Genomic DNA, 10,727 nt, shown 5'->3' with positions numbered 1-10,727 from the left:
AGTGAGAACAGGTGGGGCTCTCCCCACGGCCCCAGCCCCGAACTAGGCCAACGGCACAGTTGTTTGTTTTTAATATAAACTTATATACAAAAGTTTGTCTGAGTAAAGTTCTTTCCACAGTTAAAAATAATGGAAAGTGACTAATTACAGTTCAGGAAATGGAACTTTTTACAGTTCGGATCCAGAGGAGGGAAGTGACTTACTCTAGGTCCTGCAAAGCCTAGTCCACTGAGTTATGGGAGGGAGCCAACACGAGGGGCTCCTCATAGCCGGAGACAGCTCCCATAGACACTCATGGGAGCCATCTTCAGGGCTCCTCCCAGATGGGTGGTCCTCCCAAAACAATGTCCCAATCAAGCAAGGACACTGGGTTGTGGACTCCCAACCAAGCCTTGCGATTGCTTTTCTCGCAGAATGGAAATCCCTCTCCATACCTCTGAAGGACTGGCTGCGTTTCTGGATCCATATTCCCGGATTTGAGGCCAAGTTGAAAATCTTACCCTCACAAACAGGTTTTTACATTTGCTCCCAACTTTCAGTTGGGGAAACCTGCTTGAAGCCTTAACAAACCAACCAACAAAACAAAACAGCTGTTTTATTTTTTATGACTCAAAGGCAGAAAGGGATGTCAAGTCTGGCCGGAGAGCAAGTGGATGTGGTGGCAGTAGGGGTGTGGTTGATAGGGGAGAGTGGAAGGCAGGGGATGTGGGGAGAGAAGAGAAAAAGACACCTTTAAAAGAATAATTTTAGGGGTAAGAAAATTTAGCTATAGGTGTCAAGGAGAGTCCAATTTCCTGAGACTTCTAAAGTCTTGCTAATTGCTTCCTTCTTGCAAAACCTGGTCTCATGTGTTATCTGTCAGTTGTGCTTTCTTATGCAATCCACATTACACAGTGCCCAATGTGGACACGGATGTGTTGCACAAACACATCTTTGTAGTAACACCACAACGAAGAATTCTGCAATAAGTGTTGTATGAATTTTCTAGGGCTACCGTAATGAAATACCACAGACTGACTGCTTTAAACAACAGAAATATATTTTCTCACAGTTCTGGAGGTTAGAAGTTCAAGATCAAGATGTGGACTGGTTTGGTTTTTCCTGAGACCTCTCTCCTTGTCTTTCAGGTGGGCACCTTCCTGCTGTGTCTTCACATGGTCTTCTTCTGTGAGTGGACATGTTTGATGTCTCTGTGTGTCCAAATTTCCTTTTCTAAGGACCTCAGATTAGATGAGAGCTTGTCCTAATGGCCTCAATTTACCTTACTCACCTTTTTAGAAACTTATCTCCAAATACTGTTACCTTTTGAGGTAACTCAGATGTCTGAGGGAATTCATACATTGAAGTCAGGACTCTGACTTATGAATTCAGGGGATACAATTCAGCACATAACAAGTATTTAGGATCCATTTATCCTATACTACATGAAAAGGATCCCAGTCACATACTTGGATATTAATGGTGTCCCCCCATTAACATCGAAAGGTTTTATCGTGTACACAGATTCACTGCCATGCATTGGACTGGGAGCTCATCAGGTGAAATGCTTAAAAAAAAATCTCATGTTGGCTTAAAGAATTTTGAAAGTTCTATCTCTCCTCCAAATCACCATTTTGTCTGTTATTACAGGAGTTTATTTTCATAGGTGGGAAGTCCTCAAAGGATTTTCAATATTATCAGAAGCTACTGATGACATGGAAACAGGTGTAATCGCTGAACGCGGCTGGAAGTAATAACCTTGGTCAAGGTGAACAGGGTAGGTGAAGGTCGAACTGTTCCATCTGAAGCATGTATTGAGTACTTTGTCTTGTGCTCTATCACCCATTCCTTCATTCTTTCCTGAATCTATTAGTCTTTGCCAGGCATCTAGAATGGGCTGGGCAACTGCAGATACACAGGTGAGTGGTGTTATCAAGTCCCTGCTTTTGTGAGTTTACAGATTAGCTATGTTAACTATTAAAAAATGATTCAAACAAACACAGCCCTTACCTTTACAAACAGAAAGGATCCGGCAGGGATTAGGAAATCACTTCTGGAGCCAGACTACGCCTGCAAGATCTGTGTAGGCAAAAATGGATGCCCCACTCCTGATTCTCTGTACCCAGGAAACTGGTGATGGGGTACTGGTCCAGTACCTCCAACCATGTTTGCCAGGAAACAGCAGACAAAGTGGACCATAGTCTCATCTCACATCTCAAGAGGGTGCTTCTGTTGTGCATTTTTCCATATGGGAGGAGCTCTGTTAGTGCAACACTCCTGCCCTCCCTGCATCCCTTCACATTCTCCTTCCCAGGGGAGGTGGAATGACAGAGCCGATTGGCAAGTTGGAAGAAGAAACTTGACATGCATGCAAGAGTCCCCACCTCTTCTCTTTCTTTTGGGAGTAAGTCGTCCCCTGGGAATGTGTCTTCTGCTCGGCATTTCTAGGGACAAGGTTTCCCCTGCCAGGGAGGAATGTGGTTTCCCAGTGTGGCCTAAGCCTGGCTTGGTAAATTGGTCTGATGTTGGAGTTCAGTGTTAGGAAGCTTACTTGCCTATAGTAACACTTGCTAATGCAGATTTATAGGAAATAAAGGTAATGGTTTGAATTTGATATGCCAACTTTTTCCTTTCTTTTTCTTGTTTCCCTGTTGATTGAGAATCTGGTGAGGAAACTAGATCTGGTGACATGGATGCAAACTCTCCTTGTGCTTCTGTCTGCCATGATGCCTGCTGTTGGGATGACTCAGTCACTCTTGAAACATTGCACACCCATTTCTCACGTGATCCTTATAACAACCTGTTGGCAAGGGCAGGACTGGATTTATCAGCTGAGGAGCTAAGGCCGCAACTATTAGTGCTTTCAGACTATTCCATATTGCGATACACACAGGAAGTTGAAAAAAAAGTATACATCTACATGCATATCAATCTATGCATCTGTACCCATATCCATGCCTCACCACAGAGAAGGGATGAGGCTACTGGCACCAGAGGGGACAAGCTCAGAGATCTTGGCTGTCCAAGGCCTTACTTGCTTATTGAAAGCAGTGAGAAGAGCAATATATCAGCATACCTGTAGACCCATTCTTTGCCCACCAGTTGGAAAGTTCTAGCTAGGAGAAGCATGCTAACTAGTTCAAGGCCACACAGTTAATATACAGAATTTGAACCCAGATCCTCTGAGTCTAACTCTAAAGAATCTCAAACACAGTCTGAAATGGGGGAGGCAGTTGTTACCATCATTCATGTTCCCTTTGGCTTGCTGGGTCAGGGAAGGTTCAAAGCGATGGCCTCTCATCTGGTCTGTGTCGACTGGACCAATCCCTATCCGGGGATGCAGTCTGCCTCCTGTCTGGTCTCCCCCTTTCTGAACTGGAGCAGATGTTTCTAGTTACCTTCTGGAGAAGGGAGTTCAGAGGAGTCTGTATTAAGGTCTCCTGATCTGGTCTAGTGCTCCGCCACGGGGAGACAGTACCTACTGGATAGCTAAGGTGCTTCCCTATTTCTAAATACAGGCAAAGCCCTCATCTCCAATGTGATGAAAACAGTAGATGGAAAACAGTAGATTAATTTAAAATATTATTTAGGGGAGCCTGGGTGGCTCGGTCAATTGAACGTCTGACTTCGGCCCGGGGCGTGATCTCATGGTCCGTGGGTTCGAACCCTGCACCGGGATCTGTGCTGATAGCTCAGAGCCTGGAGCCTGCTTCTGGTTCTGTGTCTCCCTCTCTTTCTGCGCCGACCCTCCCCCCCACCCCCGGCCTCCACTCGTGTTCTGTGTCTGTCTCTGTCTCTCTCAAAAATGAATAAACCTTAAAAAACTTTTTTAAATAAAATATTATTTAAAGGGTAATCATGAGAAACATACCTTAAACTTCTTATTTTAACTTAAAACATATACAGGTATGTTCAGGCACCATTTTTTTTTTTTTTTTTTAAGTAGGATCAAGGCATTTTCTTGGTGCAGGCTTCTATTAATTGGAATTTGTTTTATCTTTCTTGTATTGACTATACTAACAATCCATTTATCCTATATATATTTACTGTGTTCATTCTATGCACCTGGCATATTCTAGGTGATGGAGATATAGCAGTGACCAACACAAAGTCTCCACACTTGTGGAGTTTACATTCTATCGGAATCTTCGGTAAGTTCCAGTTCAGGTTTCTTTAAAGAAGAGGGAGAACTTAAAGACACAAGACAATCGGAGTACAGAATCATCCTAAGATGTTTATGATTTTTTCCCCAATCTTTCTCAAATGTCTCCCATACCAGTTCAACAGGACTTTTTGTGTGACTTGTCCTTAAATGTTAATTTAAGGACAAAACATTAAATGTTTTCATAGGAACAAAAACTCTTTTTTTAATTAAAAATTTTTTAGAGAGAGAGAGAGAGAGTACACAAGCAGGGGAAAGGGGCAGAAGGAAAGAGAGAGAGAGAGAGTGTCCCCAGCAGGCTCTGTGCAGAACCCAACATGGGGCTCGATCCCACAACTGCGGGATCATGACCTGAGCTGAAGTCAAGGGATGGATGCTCAACTGACTGAGCCACCCAGGCTCCCCAAGCCTCTTTCTTTGTACCCACATTTCATTGGTTTTCACAATAATTAAGTCACACAACCAGAATTGCAAGGACAATGGCCAGAACTGTGGGAACAAATGGCCCTGACCCATTGGAAGCACTCGGCTCAACCTGTGGAACGGAAGCACCTGAGGGAACCTCTCCTAGTCGAGCATCCGGCATGCCGTGGGCACACTGGGTTTTCTAGAGGAAGCAGAGAGCCTCCATTAACCTGGTGACTTGGTCAGGAGGAGGTCAGTTTTAAAAGCTTCTGCCACACTGACTCCCTGGTCCTCTCCAGACCAAATATATACTGAGCTTTGAGACTGCAGTATTTTATTAAAGGGCTCAAGTACTTATTCCAAAGCTTTACAAGGATGGGGGAAACTAGGAGTTATGCTTAGGTTTTACTCTGTTTTTATAAAACTGCATATTTCTCTTATTGCTATGGCTTGGCAACTGTTTTCCTGGCCTGGATTTCACAGCAAAGAGCCCTCCTATTTACTAGCTGAAAATGCCCCGTCCAGAACCATTCATGACAAACGGTGCAGGGCTCAAGTAGTTGATCTCTGATGACCACGTTTCTCCCCGATAGCAGAGGGTAAGTATTCAGTTCATCCTCTGTAGCAAACGCCTGCTCATTGGGAGAGCCCATTGTCCTCTCGTTTGTAAAAGGAGAGAAGAGAGTATGTGCCTGTGTGTCCCGACAACAGCTCACCAGAAAGAGCCATGTGAGGAACAAACAGGCCATCATGATGAGAAGTCAAGGATAAAGGTTGTCCGGTGTCCCACAGTGCTCCTAAAATGACAGTGACGTGATAGAGATTGCTTAATAGATCTGCTTAATGTTACAAACACGGAACCTCAGACACTTGAGGAAAATGACTTGCGGAAGACAGAGCTAGCCTGAGGCAAAGGGGGAGTAAGAAGTCTCTGGCAGTCAGTCATTGGTTCCCTCTACTATACCTGCTGTTCTCAAAGGAGGGTCCACAGACTCCTGGGGATCCCTGCAACACTTCTGAGGGGTTCATGAAGTCAAAATGATTCTCATGGGGGCACCTGGGAGGCCCAAAGCCCCTGTCTCCCTCTCTCTCTGCCCCTCCCCCTCTCGCACTTTCTCTCTCAGAAATAAACATTAAAAGAAAAGATTTTCGGGGCGCCTGGGTGTCTCAGTCGGTTGGACATCCGACTTCGGCTCAGGTCACCATCTCGTGGTCCTTGAGTTCGAGCCCCGTGTTGGGCTCTGTGCTGACAGCTCAGAGCCTAGAGCCTGCTTTGGATTGTGTCTCCCTCTCTCTGCCCATCCCCTGCTCATGCTCCCTCTCTCTCTCTCTCTTTCTCTCTCTCAAAAAATGAATAAACATTAAAAAAAATATTTTCATAATAATACTATGATTGTTTTGCCCTTTGCACTATGTTAACATTTACACTGAAGGTACGAAAGCAATGGTGGGTAAAACTCCTAGCTTCTGGGCGCGAATCGAGGCAGGCATCAGGGTGTACTAGTCATCCTTGCCACACACTTAACTTAAAAACAAATGCCAGTTTCATTTAAGGATGTCCTTGATGAAGCAGTAAAAATGATTACCTTATTTATTTATTTATATTTAATGTTTTATTTATTTTTGAGAGAGCACAGGCAGAGGAGGGGCAGAGGATCCAAAAGCGGGCTCTGCTGAGCCCAACGTGGGGCTTGAACCCATGAGCCGCGAGATCATGACCTGAGCCAAAGTCGGACGTGTAACTGACTGAGCCCCCAGGTGCCCCTGATTAGTCTTTTTAAGTACCAACACTTTTCAAAATATTCTATGTAACAAAATGGGGAGTATGCATAAATACTTTTATTGCATTTCGGGGTATGATGGTTACCCCTAGGAAGTGTACCGAGGCGATAAATCTGTGCGTTGAACTAGCCATTTTTTTTTTCATGGAGCATCTTTTCTTTCCCTTTCTCTCTCTCTCTCTCTCTCTTTCTTTCTTTGCTTGAAAGACTAAATGACAAAGAGTGCTTTTTCAGACCGGGTATTTGGCAGATATTTTCTTTAAATGAACAAAGGGAGTCTGTCACTTCGAGGAAAACAACTGATGGTATTTGTTGCCAATGATAAAATTTGAACTTCCAAGGGAAAATGAGAATTTTGGAAAACTCGTATCTATTACTGTGGAGCTTGACAGCTTCCTAATATTTGGGCTTTTCTAATGAGATGGATGGTGATATTAATGAATGTGATTTTTAAATATTGTATAATGAAATTATGAACATTTAGAATATTTGTATAATTCAATAAACCAGCATTTTCCAATGCATGGTATTACAAATCATACATGGATAAAAGATCCAATCAAAGCTCATAATAAAGCAATGGATTTTAATGTAACAGTATACAAAAACATATTATGCTTTCAGATTTCATACTGCAACTACCCTTTAACTTGCTACATTTTGGTGCAGCATCAGAAAGAATATCTAAAAATATTCAAAATACTATTAAATACTCTGTTTTTCCAGCTATTATCTGTGTAAAGTCAGACTTTCTTCATATACTTCAACCAAAACAACACATTGCAACCTATTGAGTACAAAAGTAGATATGGGAATCCATATTGCAAAAATGGAATGCACTATTACTCTTCCCACTAATTCTTTTTTATTTTGGAAGTTTTTTTAAATGAAAATATTTATTTATGGGGCACCTGGGTGGCTCAGTAGGCTGAGCGTCCGACTGGCTCAGGTTGTAATCTCGCAGTTTGTAGGTTTGAGCCCTGCATCGGGCTCTATGCTGACAGCTCGGGGCCTGGAGCCTGCTTGAGATTCTGTGTCCCCCTCTTTCTCTGCCCCTCCCCTGTTTGCACTCTGTCTCTCTCTCAAAAATAAATAAAAAACATTTTTTAAAAAAGGAAAATATTTATGTTATTTCTATTATGGTAAAATGTCATTTATGTTAACATGTAATCGATTTATTTTTGTTAGTTTTAATTAATGAATAAACATTTAAATAAAACTTTTCTACTAATCAACATAATCTACATAAATTTTAAGGTGTAAAATGGTCCTAAGACTAAAAAGTTTGAGAACTGCTACATCATACCAGGCTGCCTTCCAGAAAGTAGACTGGAGGAGTACTTCTTTTCTCCTTTACACAAATAAGCCCGTGCTATTATTGTTTTATTTTATTTTAAAGTTTATTTATTTTCAGAGAGAGAGAGAGAGAGAGAGGGAGAGGGAGAGGGAGAGAGAGAATCCCAAGCAGGCTCCTTGCTGTCAGCGCAGAACCAGATGAGATCTCACAAACCATGAGATCATGACCTGAGCCGAAACCAAGAGTCAGACGCTTAGCTGACTGAACTACCCAGGCGCCTCCAAAACTACTGGTTTGTTTTTTTTTTTAATCCAACCAGCCTTCTTCCTTGAGAACTGTTAAGAAGTAAAGAAAACTGCAAAAGAACTACAGATTCCTGAAATCAAAGGAACAAAAACAATGGGAGAAGGCAACAGAAGCAAATAAATGAGTTTCTCCAGAGCTGTACAAGGTTGACCAGGACTCCCCTCCCTGCAGCCTGGTGGGAGTTGCTATTTCTTTTTGTATCATGGGCCTGGCCTCATGCCCACTCCCTAAGCCTCAACCCTGTCCCAGAATGCTGTTCTCTGGGGCCTCGAAACATACATGGATGTGTTAAAGCCTTGGGCGGCTTGGCACCCCACAGCCCTCACTCCCAGTACCGTCTCTGGGTTACAATGCAGGGAAAGGCACTAATCAGATTGTGCCTCCACCAGCCCCTGTTGTGAGGTTTAGGCCCAAGATGAGAAGGGAAGGCCCCTGTTTCTGGACTGAAAAGGAAATGTAAATCTCTCACAGGCCACGTGCCAGAAGGTGCCGGGAGACCATTTCCCTGTTAGTAAACAGGGCCTCCTGGGCCATCTTTCTCTTCTTTAATAACCTGTGGGGCACCTATTGATTGCACATGCTGGTCCCTCATAAATTATAACAGGGATGCCTCCTAGTTGCTCTGGAGCTGCGTGGATGGGAAAATTGGCTCACTAATACCTCATGCTCATGGAGCACAGTGTATTGCGCCACATAAACATGAAGAATATGTATCATCAGGCACCGAGAACGCACAGGAAACAACTCTAGCGGCTGCAGAGGCTTCTGGGCATGCTGCAGACTTTAATTAGCCAGTTTCTTCCACTGGTAGTGGAGAGTGGCAGAAATGCTGATTACGTGCCTCCTCCTGCAGAATGCTCTGCTTTCGGTTGTGGGGGGGGGGGCGGGTCAAGCTCTGGTGGGTGGGTGATGGGTCTGCTCTCATCCCTGCCCCCTCACCAGGATGGGAGCTGGCACATAGGAGGGAAGGTTCATCTTTTGTGCTCGAGCGCCTAGTTAGGAATCAAGACACATCTACACTCACTGCCACCTACAGCTGTATGATCTTGGGTAAATCCCTTAATCCCTCTGAATCTGCATCCCATCTGGGAAGTGGAGAAAGTAATATACCTAGTTGGTTGTGAGGTTTGAGGGAAATAAGGCTGACCTGGTGCCCTGTATGTTCTCAGTAAATACTTGGTGAAACTGAATTAGAATCAGCTAAAGGTCACGGTGGCAGGTATAGGTCTGAAACGATTTCCTTCTCCCGCCTCCAGAATCTGGCATCTACCACTACCTGTAGCCAACACCCGGCTCTTTAAGTAAGAAGTGAGGCCACGGAACTCACAGCTTTACTGGAAATGGTTCTCACATCCCTCTGTCTTCCTGTGCCCCTCCTGACTTGGCTTCTGAATTTAAAATTCACTTCACAGGGCACCTTTCTAAAGTGGACAGTAAACAGAAAAACATGCCAGCATGGCTTACCATTCTACGGAGAAAGCTTGGCATCTACACGCTCACACTTGACAGAAACTTCAGTGTCTCTAACTTGAAGCAGGCCCTGGGCAATTGGGTCCACTTGTGCTTTTCCAAAGTGAGTAACCTTGTCCCTGCAGCTCCACTTTTGCCATTGCGTGAAAATGGACTGGAAGGACAGTGTGTGTGTACTCATGTTTTCCTGCCACTTCCCTGGGTCCTAGAAATGATCTCTGCTGCTCTGGAATACTGTGTAGGGGGTTGAATGGTGGTCCCCAAGAAGATAATCCACAGTCAGAACCCGTGCATGTGACCTTCCTTGGAAAAAGGGTTCGTACAGATGCAATTAAATGAGGGATCTTGAGATGAGATCATCCTGGATTCCCGGGTGGGCCCTGACCCAATGCAAAGTGTCCCTGTACAGTCAGGAGGAGAAAACACAGACACAGAGAAGTCCATATGGAGATGCAAGCAGAGAGCTGCAGCCACAGGCCAAGGAGTCGCTGGGCCACCAGAAGCTGAAAGAGGCGAGCCAGGATTATTCTCTAGAGCCTTGGGAGGGAGTGTGGCCTGGCCAACACTGTTTTCAGACCTTTGGCCTCCAGAACTATGAGAGACTACATTTCTCTTGTGTTAAGCCACTTAGTTTGTGGCAATTTGTGACAGCAGCTGTAGGAAACCACTGCAGACGTGTTCCCAAGGATGGATCCCAGCTCGGGTACTTCTGTCACAGGAGATGCTCCTTCTCTCTCTGGGAGGATTTGCCGGAGCACCAGTCTCAGTGGCCAGGTGGGCAACCAGCTCTTGGGAAGTGCAAACACTCAGATGGGGCTGTGGCTGAGGATCCACACTGGAGAAAGCATGCCGGGATGCTTTCAGCATCTCTTGGCGGCCAAGGCATTGCAGAAATGGCCTAACTTTGGAACTAGACAGACTTTGGTTTAAAACTCAACTCCACTGTGAGCTTTGTGACTCCAGATGAACTACTTGCCCTCTCTGTGTTTCAACTTCCTCATCTATAAAATGAGGATAATAGCTCCTACCTTATAGGCAGGAGCAGATGCAGGATGAAGCCTGCGTATTTTTAGAGACCCTTTTAAAGAAGAAGAAAGCTTCAAATCCAAAATTAGGAGTGGGGCCTTGTGCTAGGGAGGGGCTCCAAGGCTTACACTAACCTGCCTCAGCTTCCAGGGTGTTCCGAGGGTTACAGATAAAAGCATGAAGCCCTAGGCAGCCCTGGCTCCTAGCGAGTGCTTTGCAAGAGGTAAAGCTATCTGGATGAAGAATCCAACACTGAAGTGTCTACTGAAAGGCCCACAGATATTTTTGTAACACACAGAAA

General features: G+C 44.5%; 1 protein-coding gene across 1 annotated transcript in view; it reads left to right on the top strand.

Moving 5' to 3' along the window:
- Nucleotides 1-970: 970 nt before the first annotated feature.
- FUT8 (fucosyltransferase 8) overlaps nt 971-10,727 on the top strand; it is a 409,669-nt gene continuing 399,912 nt past the window's right edge. The window contains exons 1-2 of the mRNA XM_047079496.1: nt 971-1,127; nt 1,630-1,756. The gene's annotated coding sequence lies outside the window, so the exon portion shown is untranslated. The remainder of the gene's footprint in view (nt 1,128-1,629; nt 1,757-10,727) is intronic.

This window comes from Lynx rufus, unplaced genomic scaffold (assembly GCF_022079265.1).
Source record: "Lynx rufus isolate CCGP_SWC_20201006 ecotype Redwood Valley unplaced genomic scaffold, mLynRuf1.p SCAF_17, whole genome shotgun sequence".
Taxonomy (NCBI): Eukaryota; Metazoa; Chordata; class Mammalia; order Carnivora; family Felidae; genus Lynx; species Lynx rufus.
Note: the sequence above shows the minus strand (reverse complement) of the source record. Positions and strands in the feature narration are given on the sequence as shown.